At 47.6% G+C, this 11094-nt stretch overlaps 1 pseudogene; it reads left to right on the top strand.

The window, feature by feature from the left end:
* Positions 1-1262: 1262 nt before the first annotated feature.
* Positions 1263-2008, top strand: LOC103661300 (annotated as a pseudogene).
* Positions 2009-11094: the final 9086 nt, after the last annotated feature.

The raw sequence follows: 11094 nt of genomic DNA, 5'->3' as shown, positions 1-11094 counted from the left end.
AAAGAGTTTGGATAAACGGAGACATGTCATCCCAAGTGTGTAATCCCTTCCTGGAGAGCGGGAGGCTAGGCAACTTTGAGTGATATATATATATATATATATATATATATATATATATATATATATATATATATATATATATATATATTTGTTTTACTTTGTTTTTAAATTCTAACGTTCGTGTGTTGTATATAATAAAATAGAAGCCGTAAGTCTCCCCCCAAAACCTTTAACTGTGTGCCCCAAAGCAAAGAAGGACAGTGTGTTGTTTTATCATTCATCCATGTATTCACTCAACAAATATTTACTGAATGCCTGCTACATGCCAGCCAGGCACTGGTCTAGGTTTTGGGGATGCCATGGTGAGGAGAAGCTGACCCCGGTTCTTCTAGAAAGTTTCTCCTTGCAGCCTCAAACAAAGGAACGAGCTGCCCCGGCTAGGGGAGAGCCATGGTCACATCCGTGCATCTCATAGCTGCCTCGCAGAGTGATTGTCCCACACACACTGATCAGCAGCTTAACTTTCTGTATTTAAAAATGTATCTTGGGGGTGCCTGGGTGGCACAGTTGTTAAGCGTCTGCCTTCGGCTCAGGGCGTGATCCCGGCGTTATGGGATTGAGCCCCACATCAGGCTCCTCCGCTAGGAGCCTGCTTCTTCCTCTCCCACTCCCCCTGCCTGTGTTCCCTCTCTCGCTGGCTGTCTCTATCTCTGTCAAATAAATAAATAAAATCTTTAAAAAAAATGTATCTTGAACTCTTTTCCATGATCAGCCCATAAACTTCTGCCTTTTGCATTTCAAAAATTGCACAGACCCTATGATGTGCACGTACCGTGACCCATTTGAACGGTTCTCTGTGGTTGGATATGTGGGTTGTTTCCAAGCTGATTTCTAGAAGTTGGGTTGCTAGAAAAGGGAGCTAGGTAAAAACCCAACAGACAGTGTAAAAGGGGCTAAAGATTTTATTTATTTATTTATTTATTTATTTATTTATTTATTTATTTGTCAGAGAGATTGAGAGAGAGAGCACAAGCAGGGGGAGGGACAGAGGCAGAAGCAGGGTCCCCGCTGAGCAAGGAGCCCAACATGGAACTCGATCCCAGGACCCTGGAATCATGATCTGAGCCGAAGGCAGATGCTTAAATGAGTCCCAAGGGGCTAAAGATTTTGAAGTGAAAGGCTAACTTGCTGACCTCCCTCGGTTGTACGTACTGCATCCATTTCAATTTCAAAGTCAAGGAACCTGGTCTACCAGCTGACACACGGACGAAACCTATTGCATTGATAAGGAAGCCCTCGATGACAGCTGCTTCAGAACCCTAAGACAGACCACGCCCACCCAGGGGACCTCAACGTCCTGGCATCTGCCAGCACGAGCAGGGACACCGCCTCCCTGCGCTCTGCCGGCCAGCTCGTGGCTGCCCCGGGCAAGCTGGCTGTCAACGCGGTCCCCTGCCTCCGCCCACACTACTTCAAGCCCGGCTTCACCCCCTGGCCAGCCAGGCCAGCCAGCAGTACCGCGCCCTGACGATGCCCCCAGCTCCCCACACAGATGGTGGGTTCTTAGAACACGATGGCCGCCTATGACCCTCACCCAGGCTGCTACCTGACCGGGGCTGCCACCGTCGGGGACCGTGTGTCCATGAAGGTTGGACCCAAGCAGATGCTTACCATCCCAAACAAGAACAGCAGCTATTTTTTGAGTGGATCCCCAATAACGTGGGAACAACTGTCTGTGACATCCCAGCCCCGGGGGGCTAACCACATCCGCCCCCTCCTGCGGCAACAGCGGGGTCATCCAGGAGCTGTTCGGCACATCTCAGAGCAGTTCACTGCCAAGGCCATGCTCAGATGCAAGGCCTTCCTGCCCGGGTACATGGGCAAGAGCATAGACGAGATGGAGCTCACCGAGGCCAGGGGCCGCAGGAGCGATCTAGGGTCCAAGCACCGGCAGCACCAGGGTGCCACTGCCGAGGACGAGGACGAGTTTGAGGAGGAGGTGGCCTAGACTGTCTGGCGTCTGGCAAAGCGTGGAGACTGTGTGAACTCTTTATCACGCACCCAGTGTTCTCCAATAGCCATGTCTCTGTGGGCCCTTGCGCTACCTGTCTTGACATCCTATGCGGTACGAATGCCACCATTAGAGCATTTTCATAGTCCATGGAAGGAAGAATTAATTACAGAATAGAGGAGGAAGTCAGTGAATGACTGAATGGATGCTGGGTGGTTGGACAGACAGATGGGGGGGTTGGATGGACGGATGGATGAATGGCTGGCTGGCTGGCAGGCTGCATGGATAGAAAGGGGGAGAGATAGATGGGTAGATACATAAAATATGGAGGAATGGACGAATGGCTGGCTGGCTGGCTGGCTGTGTGAATAAATGAATAAATCAGTGGAGGATGGGTGAACAAGTAAAGGAGTAGCCGCATGAATAAGGGAATAAGGGAAAAGTAGATAATGGATGGTGGACGGATAGAAAAATGAGCAACCACCAAATTTATAAGATGGACAAAGTATAAAGATGACTACTTAGCAGTATAATTCCCCCATTAGACTCCTTTTAGTAAGCTCCCTGCGTGCCTTCAACATTATAATTCAATTTGCACTTTGCTTATGAGGGGCACACCAAGGTGACTGGGGAGCCCAGCTGCAACGGCATCTAGGTCTTGGGGCTTAGTGCACCATGGGAGTCCAACAGATCATAATTAATGAAGGTGATGGATAAGAAGGAAGAGCCTGCATGCCTCTCCAGGCCGGATGCACCACGTGAAGCCCCATCACCAATGGCTACCGTCCAACATCTGGAACAGAGGAGATGTCATACCAGGAACCCCGTGGGCCTGTGAGTCACTGTCTAAAGCTGCCACCTTCATGAATACACTTCTTCCTATCCAGCATGTTTAAATGCTCAAGCCATCGACAAGGACTGAGAAGACCTCCCCGTCTACACAGGTGGCACATACAACCATCTTTCCAAGAGCAACAGAGATTAAGCAGTTACTCCCCCTTGATCAATGCATCACCAAGCTCCTGTCCCAACTTCTCTGCCAAGCCCCCTTGACCTGACCAGGAGTCTCTGGGTCTCCCGATCCCTAGCCCCAGCCCTCCCAGGTCGTCAGTTAGACAAACCACCTTGGGAACCATGAACACATCTTCCAAGGCAAACAAGCCTTGGCCCCAGTGAGGTCAGCAGCCAAGAGGGTGAAGCTATTCAACCAGTATGTTTGTCTGAGGCTTGTCTCTCGCTGCCGCTCTTGACAGATAGCAATGTGGCAGGAGTCCAACCTGCATGTGAGAACAGATGAGCAAGAGGATTCCTTGAGTACCTACTACATGTCAGGTATTAGCTGGGCTCTGCACCATGTCTCAGTGTATCCTAAGAGGTAGGGAGCATTGTTCAGAAGAAAAGGCTGGAGCTCAGAGAAGTAAAGTGGCTTGCCCAAGGTCACACAGCTAGCAAGGGGCAGAATGAAGATCTGAGATCAGGTCTTCAGGTTTGCCTTTCACCCAAGCCATTTATAAAAATATATTTCCACTTGTGACTGAAAGGGCAAGCAATGGGATCTGTTCTCCAGTTCGGTGGCCTCATAATGGAAAATCCTAAATATCAGAAGTAAGAATGCATGTTTTGCATTCAAAATTTTAAAAATGTGTCAAAGGAGGAGGTCTTCTATAGCCCAGTGGGAACAGAGAAGAGGAAACGGATCATTCTTGAGCACCCTATGGGCCAGGTGGCCACAATGGTAAACCCAAGGTCCCCTAGATCCTGGTCTCATGGAGCTTTTAGTTGCATAAGGAAGAGAGCTATCAGGCAAAGACTCACACAAATAAATCTGAAATTGCGAATGGTGAAGGGGAAGTCCATAGGGTACTGCTTGTATAAAAGAGGGGATTCTGAATGTATGTGAGTTTCAAGGAAGGCTTCGGGAGGAAGGGACGTTTGAACTGAGTTTGGAAATGCAAGCAGATATTAGTCAGATGAAAATAGGTAGGAAGAAAGTTTTGGTATTGGATGTGCAAAGGCCCTGTGGCACAAAACAGTATCAGGAGGTCAGTGTGGCTAAAGCACAGAGATTGAAAGGGAGATTGAGTGGGAAAAGACTAGGGAAGTCTTTAGACCCAGATCATGCAGGACCTAGTAGGCCACTGAGGTGGGTACAGAGACATACTCTCTAGATCCCTCTAAAGAAAAAGGTGTCACCCCAGCTGCCAAAAATACTGTGAGCAGTTGAGTGGACCTTCAGCCATCAGCCCCTTCAAGGATTCCTCCAATAGCAGAGAGCAGCCTCGCCCAAGGTCACACTTCTTCTCAGGGAGACCTACCTCAGATGACTGATTCCTTTATAAGGAATAGAAATGTCTGATCATGCCCATGCAATGCAAAACAACGCTGAAGGGCCATTCTGGCTCCAGAGTCCTCCATGGGTTTGGCCAAGTCTGGGGTCAGACCTGCTCCCAGCTCAACTTCTCCCTCTGCCTGCTCCTGCTTCCTTCCTGTCCTCTCCACAGGTGTTGACTCTAAGAGCACACCTTGAAAATCATCCTGTGCACTGCACTCCATCACAGAGCCCGCTCCCAGGGGAACCCGACATGCCGCAGCAGTGTAAGGAGCTCAGCTTCTATCGAGAGAGCAAGGCGACACCAAGGGAGGCTTTTAATGAGAGGGTGACGTGACCCCATTTGCATCTTCCATTGTGGGATGGATGCTTCCCTTCTGCTGTTGTGCAATTGGACGCCCTAGATCCCAGAATCTTCCTCTAATATGTGCTTGAACACGAGAGATAGCAGAGGGGTCCATGTCGCTTGGTCCTAAGGCTTCAGGCCATCTATGTCCACGAGCCCCACTTAGTCAGTCCCTGGACTTGTTGAGAATACACTGTGGGGGACATGGGGCTAGGAGGTCATGAGTGGCCAATAAGCCCCACACCCTCCCACCCCCATCCTTCCCTCAATGGGCACCAATCTTTCATGCCTGAGCCAAATGCACCATCCCTCACCCAGGCACACGAAACCACTGTGATGCCCCCCGCCTAGCAACCCTCAGCTGTCCCACCACCAGGGCCCTAAGGACAACAGCCAGCTCTAATAGAACACTTACCCCATGCCAGGTACTGCTTAAGAGTGGCTTTACAGGAATTATAAATTATAAGTATGTTTAAATTCCACGAACTATCATTTAGAAAGCATTCCATGGAAAGTCTTACACGAACGATCTCATTTAGCCCGCAAACAGCTCTGTGATGTGAGTACCAACATACACCTGTTTCAGAGATGAGAAAACGGAGCCCAGGCGGAGGGGATTACATCACTTGCCTGAAGGCATATGGCTAGTAAGTATATGAACCTTCATAAACGCAGACAGTCTTGTTCCAGGGTCTACACCTGCAGCCAGTATACTTGGATGCCTCTCTTGGCTCTGTGCCCTTTTGCAGACTATTCCACCAGCCTCCTTCCTTTCCTTTACTCCCACTTGCTTCTGTTCCCATCCCCCACCCTCCATGCTGCTCCAGAATTAGCATTCTAAAGTGAAAAAAAAAAAAAATATATATATATATATATAATCTGAATATGCCCTTTCCTACTTAGAAATCTTGGATAAAGGACCAAATGACTATGGAGATATTTAAAAAGATACTTAAAAATCATGTTAATGACATGAGAAAATATTCCAGGATATATGTTTAAGGCCACCTGTTTTACTCGTGTGATACTAGCTATGGGCATCACATGAAGAGGAGGAGAAAAATGGCTTAGGAAATTATGAGCGGTTGCAGGGGTGGTGTCATTGGGGCTCATGGGGAAGGAATGCCCAGGGCTGCAGACCACCCCCAAGGTGAACGTCCAAAGATACGACTTACACAAGGACGGCCTCTAATTTGGACGTGCCAAACTGAGATTCAATACACGTTAGGTGAATGGATGGATGAATGAATGAACGAGTGAATGAATAAACTGTCCTAAGAAAGAGAGCGGCAGAGTGTGCTCACCTCTTAGGAAGCGCTAACCATCCTCACTTCGAATCCACCTTTTGGGGGAATTTGCCTGTGGATGAGTTCAACAGGCAAGTTCATATAGATCTCATTAAGCAGAAGAAAACCACCCGTGCCTCAGGTGAAAGAAAATCTGTGTCTTGGAGGAAAGAAGGGATACCAGGGCTCATTGATAGGAGTCCCCGAAGAACTTCCAGGGTCCCCAGCCTCTTCTGACCTGTGGCTGCCAGACAGCACGTCGCCATGGCAACAGGAGATGGGGGAATTGGGGGGACGAAGCCAAGGGCATCCTCCCTTTCAGTCTTGGGAGTCTACTCTGGGCTAGTGAGAAGTGATGTGGGTGAGGATCTTGGCTGCTAGTCCAGTACGCATCGGCTATAGCTAGGGTCACGGCATCTGAAAGAGCTTCGGTGGTGTATTCTTTGCCTTGCACGTCTCCTGCCCTGTTCTACCGGCCCCAGCACGCGGGCTTGCAGAGCCTTGGGCGCCTGCCCCGTCTTGGCTGCAAAACGGAGATGCCACTCCCCCAGGTTTTCCCAGGCAGGACCAGCCTGCTCATTTCTCCCCGCTCATCAGCTTCATAGTCCCCTTCTCAACCACTTCCCTCGCCTTGTCCGAGCCACACTTCTTCGCAGGAAACTGGAACTCAGGAGGTGGTAAAGATGATTTCCTCCAGGACGCAGATCCCCTTGACCACCTCCCCTCTGAGCGCCATTCAAGGGGCAAAAAGAAACAAAGGCGGACACGCACCCACGCGCATCGGAACCCGAGAGCGCTACCCAAGGAAGAGAAGTGTGTGTGTTGCATGTGTATATTGTGTGCTGTGTTGAGTGTGCATGAGTGTGTATGTGTGTATGTGGCGCTCTCAAATACCCCTGCCAGTCTGACTCACATGTAGTTATTATTTTAATGACTTTGCGATCTGATCTGCACGGTGTGCATTTACAAAATATCCCCAACGTCTACTGCAATTTGTAAAATAATAATAATAATAAATATTATTAATAATATTTAAATATTTAATACATAATAACTGATATTAAATATATTTATTAAATAATAAAAATAATAAAATATTTAAAATGTTTAAAAATAGATTATAACTATTATTATTTAAATAGCAATAATACTACAGCAATCTATATTAATTTAAATAATATTATAATAATTTAAATATTTAAAATATAATAAAAATTCTATAACTCTGCCAGGAAGTCTGCAGCTAACCAGCTGTATGATGTTTGGTGAGTCGCTTTGCCTCTCTGAGTCTTGTTTCTAGACCTAGAATATTTTAGCTAGATACTCCTTAGAGCCCCATCTAGCCCCCCATATTTATGACTTTATAATTCCATAAAGTATAATTTACAAAAGTCACTGCCCAGCGGAGACAACGTAAAGCTCTGCCATTTACCAGCTGTGTGTCCTTGGACGAGTCAAGCTCTCTGTCCCTAGTATTCTCATCTCTGTGAATAGGGATAAAAAGAGTACCTACCTGGTTAGACCTTAAAGAGGATTACAGTGTTTGGTAAGGTGCCTGGTATAGTGCAGTAATTAAACACAGTGCTGGGACCCAAGCTGGGTGGCCTTCTCCGTGCCTCAGTATCTCTATCCATCAAATGGGGCTGCCAAAGGTATACCGCTCACAGAGCTGTTGTGAGGACTCTAGGCAGTGACTGGCCTTCGGTCAGCTCCGGACGTGCAGGAGCTGTTAATACGGATGCTCTCGTTCCCACACAGGGTCCTGGGCCCAGGGGAGGTGACTCCTGCAGGCAAGGGGGCTCCTCCTCCAAGGGTCCAGAATCTCTCAAGACTGGAAAGTTCAAATATCCAGAGATAGGTGGGGCTGGTGTGCAAACCCACTGCAACAGGGCTCTGCCCAATATCCACTCACCTGGCTTCCCTGGGCGGCTCAGAAGCCAAGGTGGGAGAAGAAGGGAGGGAGGGAGGATACAAGCAGGGAGCAGGAAGGGCCTCAAGTTCATCGCTGCCAACCACTCTGAAGATTACAGGAAGACTAACCGGGCCCCCACGGCCTCAGGGATGAACAAACAATCTTTGTGGTGTGCCTTTGTTGAGTAACTAGGGCAAGCTCTCTCTGTGTGTCTGCCTTCCTCTCTTTTATTCCGCTAATGAAAGAGAAAGAGAAGAAAGATTTCCCTTTAGAAAATCAGGAGACAAGAGGAAAGCATTCAAGGCTGAAACCCCAGAGGGCATCTTCAAGAATCTACCCACATAAGGTAAATTCCTTGTCTCTCTGAAGCTTTGCAACCGTTCAGGCGGCCAGGTGTCGGCAGCTGAGTTAATGACCGTCACACAAGAGATGAACAAGTTGAGGTTGGCTCTCAGGACCTGTGGGGGTTGGAGCCAAAGAGAGAGAGAGCAGGTCTTTACTTGGGGGATGGTGCCCGAGGTCGGCTGTGACAGGCATCTGGGGACAGGCAGGTTTGACAGGACGCCTGAAGCCAGGGGGCACTTTGGAGCAGAAGCCCTGGTCTGGGTGCCTGAGTTCTCGCTTCCGACCCGGCACTCATCTGCTGGACGACATGGGGCCAGTCCTTTCCCTCCTCTGGGTTTTGATTGCCACATCCGGAAACTGAGAGGGTAGAAACAAGGGTATCTGGGATCCCTCCTGGTTTGTCATTTTGTGCTGAGGAAGTCAGGCCAAGCTTTGACTCAGCCTCTAGGGTCCCATATGGGGAAGGCGTTTAGAGATGATTATAGTGGGTATACTTCTGCAGTGATATTGGTCCATATCCATTTAATATGGTGCCATACTTCACCAGGCCTCCTTTTATGGGAAACAGGGTAGATTGTTCTAGTATGTTCTTTTCCCATGCTTGGGTTCAGAGAAAAGATCAGTGACAAAGATCTAGAATGGAAATATGTTCTGAATGCCAGAAGGCGGTTGCTTAAATGATCACCCATTCATCCATAAAACTCTCCAGTCATCCATCCATCTATACATATGTGTGTGTTTCCATCATCCAGCCCTTAATCAATCCATTCATCAGTTTATTCCTGTATCCAGGCATGCACACACCCATTCACACATACACAGATATGCATACATACGGGTGTCCTTCCATCCATTCAGTCATCCAAACTTCCATCCATCCACTGATCCATTCATACATACACACGCCCATCCGTACATTACCCATCCATGCACCCATCCAAAGGTTCATTCATCTATTCATACATACACCCTTCCATCCATCTACCCATCCATCTGCTCTTTGCAAGGCCCTCGGAGAGAGAAGGCCATTGTCCATTCCTTAGAGGAGCTCACTGTGGTGTGACAGACAAGAGAACAGATACTTCAAGAGGGTGTGCAGACTCCCCATGATAGAAAGTAAAGAGACAGACGTGAGAATGGAGGGAAGGATGTCTCTGACAATAGCTTCTGACTGCTAAACCACCCCTGTGTGCCTGGGTCATCGCCCACACTGCACACGGACTTTATGAGCTGGACGGTATCAGCCTCACTTTGATGACAAGGAACTTGAGGCTTAAAGAGGTTCATTAATTCTCCCACATTCTTTTTTTTTTTTTTTAAAGATTTTATTTATTTATTTGACAGAGATAGAGACAGCCAGCGAGAGAGGGAACACAAGCAGGGGGAGTGGGAGAGGAAGAAGCAGGCTCATAGCAGAGGAGCCTGATGTGGGGCCCGATCCCATAACGCCGGGATCACGCCCTGAGCCAAAGGCAGACGCTTAACCGCTGTGCCACCCAGGCGCCCCAATTCTCCCACATTCTGACAGCAAGTAAGTAGCCCAGCCAAGACTCAAATACCTTACTTGAAAGCCCAGGGCCCTCAGCCCATTTTCACATTCCAATGGAAGAAGCAGGAATACAAGCAAAGAAAGGCACAAATGTAAAGAACTCACCAGAAGCCCCCAGAAGGGACCTCTAAAAATCTCCTGTCTTGTCACAGGGGACAGGTGAGGGAACACTTCCTTCTTAACGGGATGGCAACTCTAACACCTTGTAGGAGGTAGAATAAGGGTCCCCTAAAGACACCCATGTCCCCAGAACCTATAAATACATTACCTGACACGGCCAATGGGACTTTGCAGGTGGGATTAAGGGCAGAATCTTGAGAAGGGGAGATCGTCCTGGTTTATCCAGGGGGACCCAGGGTATCCTTAGGTCCTTAAAGAGGGAAGAAAGAGGGTCAGAGTCCGGGGAGGAGATTTGCAGATGGAAGCAGAGGTCAGAGTGATGCCAAGATGCTCATGGTGGCCCTGAGCCGCAGTGGACTCTAGAAACTGGAAAGAGGCAAGGAAAGGGAGTCTTCCCTGAAGCCTCCAAAATGAACACAGACCTGAGGACATCTTGATTTAATCCCAGTGAAACCGATCTCAGCCCTCAGACCGGAAGAACTGTATGTACAGTAATAAGTGTATATTGTATTACGGCACAACGTTTGCGGTAATTTGTTCACAGCAGCAATAGGGGTATCTTTTGGGGTGTATTGCCGTCATCAGCATCGTCTTCCCCAAGAGTCAAGAAATTCTTCCTTGTATTTAACAATAGCATCCCTTCTGATTCTGTTTCTTAGAGCATAAACACTGAATGACTATCTTTATAAGGGCTTTATTGAGATATAAGTCATATACCCTATCATTCATCCATAAGGTGTATAGTTCTGTGATTTTCAGTCTTTCTAATGGGTGTGAAATTGCATCTCATTATGCTTTTGATTTGTATTTCCTTGGTGACTAATGATGTGAAACATCCCTTTTTTGGTGTTGATTGGCCATTTCCATGTCACTTCCTTGAAGACATGTCTATTTAGATCCCCTGCCCATTTTTAATTGGGTGATTTGTCTTTTCTCGAATTATACGAATTCTTTACATATTCTGGATACCGGTCCCTTGGGGGATATATGATTTGCAAGTATTTTCTTCTTTATCAATTATTTACATATTTATATGCCATGTCAATATTTCTCATATATTCATTCAAGATGTAGAATATTTTCTCCTAGTCTGTGTGTTGTCATTTTGCTGTCTTGGTAGTGCCCTTCGAAGAGCAAAAGTCTTTGGTGAAGTCCCATTTATCGATTTTTCTTTTGGTCGTTTGTGCTTTTGATGT

Source organism: Ursus maritimus, unplaced genomic scaffold, assembly GCF_017311325.1.
Source record: "Ursus maritimus isolate PB19 unplaced genomic scaffold, ASM1731132v1 scaffold_33, whole genome shotgun sequence".
In the NCBI taxonomy this organism is placed as follows: Eukaryota; Metazoa; Chordata; class Mammalia; order Carnivora; family Ursidae; genus Ursus; species Ursus maritimus.
The sequence above is the reverse complement of the archived record's forward strand: the minus strand, read 5'-3'. Positions and strand labels throughout refer to the sequence as shown.